Raw genomic sequence first — 1,308 nt, 5'->3', positions numbered from 1 at the left:
TCCAACACTGGCACTGGTAACTCGTCACCATCACAACCAGCATCATCCAACACTGGCACTGGTAACTCGTCACCATCACAACCAGCATCGTCCAACACTGGCACTGGTAATACCTTTCCCTCAACTGTTACTGTAAGCACTTCATCAACAACGCCTACACAACCAAGCACCTCCAACACTAATGGTAATGGTAACAATGTACCTCCTACAACTTCAACAGGTTCAACATCTCAATCTGGAACCACAACTGGTGGTAACGGTAATGGAGGTCAAGTCCCACCAGGCAGTACTCTAACAGTCACATCCTTCACGACAGCAACTGGTCCAAGAAACTCAGCAGCATCACAAACAGGAACTTTGCTGACTGGAAACCCGACTGCTCCTGGAGGAAACGAATCAGGAAATGGATCAGGAAACGGTTCAGGTAATGGTTCAGGTAATGGTTCAGGAAACGGTTCAGGTAATGGTTCAGGTAATGGTTCAGGAAACGGATCTGGAAATGGTTCAGGAAACGAATCCGGTAATGGTTCAGGTAATGGTTCAGGTAATGGATCTGGATCAGGTAATGGTTCAGGTAATGGATCTGGATCTGGAAACGGATCTGGAAATGGTTCAGGTAATGGTTCAGGTAATGGATCTGGATCTGGAAATGGTTCAGGAAACGGTTCAGGAAACGGATCTGGATCAGGCAATGGATCAGGCAATGGTTCTGGAAACGGTTCTGGAAACGGTTCAGGTAATGGATCTGGAAACGGTTCAGGAAACGGTTCAGGAAACGGTTCAGGAAACGAATCTGGTAATGGTTCTGGAAACGAATCCGGTAATGGATCCAGTAATGGTTCAGGAAACGGATCTGGAAATGGTTCAGGAAACGGATCTGGAAATGGTTCAGGAAACGAATCCGGTAATGGTTCAGGTAATGGTTCAGGTAATGGATCTGGATCAGGTAATGGTTCAGGTAATGGATCTGGATCTGGAAACGGATCTGGAAATGGTTCAGGTAATGGTTCAGGTAATGGATCTGGATCTGGAAATGGTTCAGGAAACGGTTCAGGAAACGGATCTGGATCAGGCAATGGATCAGGCAATGGTTCTGGAAACGGTTCTGGAAACGGTTCAGGTAATGGATCTGGAAACGGTTCAGGAAACGGTTCAGGAAACGAATCTGGTAATGGTTCTGGAAACGAATCCGGTAATGGATCCAGTAATGGTTCAGGAAACGGATCTGGATCAGGCAATGGATCTGGAAACGAACCAAACCCAACAGTCTCTCAACAAGAACCATCTAGCCCATCAACTTCCACCACC

General features: G+C 46.6%; 1 pseudogene across 1 annotated transcript in view; it reads left to right on the top strand.

Moving 5' to 3' along the window:
- The window catches only part of KGF57_000235, a pseudogene marked incomplete at both ends in the record, with an annotated part of 2,055 nt that extends 747 nt beyond the window's left edge, over positions 1–1,308 (top strand). The window contains one exon of the mRNA in view: positions 41–1,308. The product of the transcript in view is annotated as an uncharacterized protein (mRNA). The remainder of the gene's footprint in view (positions 1–40) is intronic.

Source organism: Candida theae (assembly GCF_024610275.1).
Source record: "Candida theae strain CBS 12239 chromosome Unknown scaffold159, whole genome shotgun sequence".
Classification (NCBI taxonomy): Eukaryota; Fungi; Ascomycota; class Pichiomycetes; order Serinales; family Debaryomycetaceae; genus Lodderomyces; species Lodderomyces theae.
The sequence above is the reverse complement of the archived record's forward strand: the minus strand, read 5'-3'. Positions and strand labels throughout refer to the sequence as shown.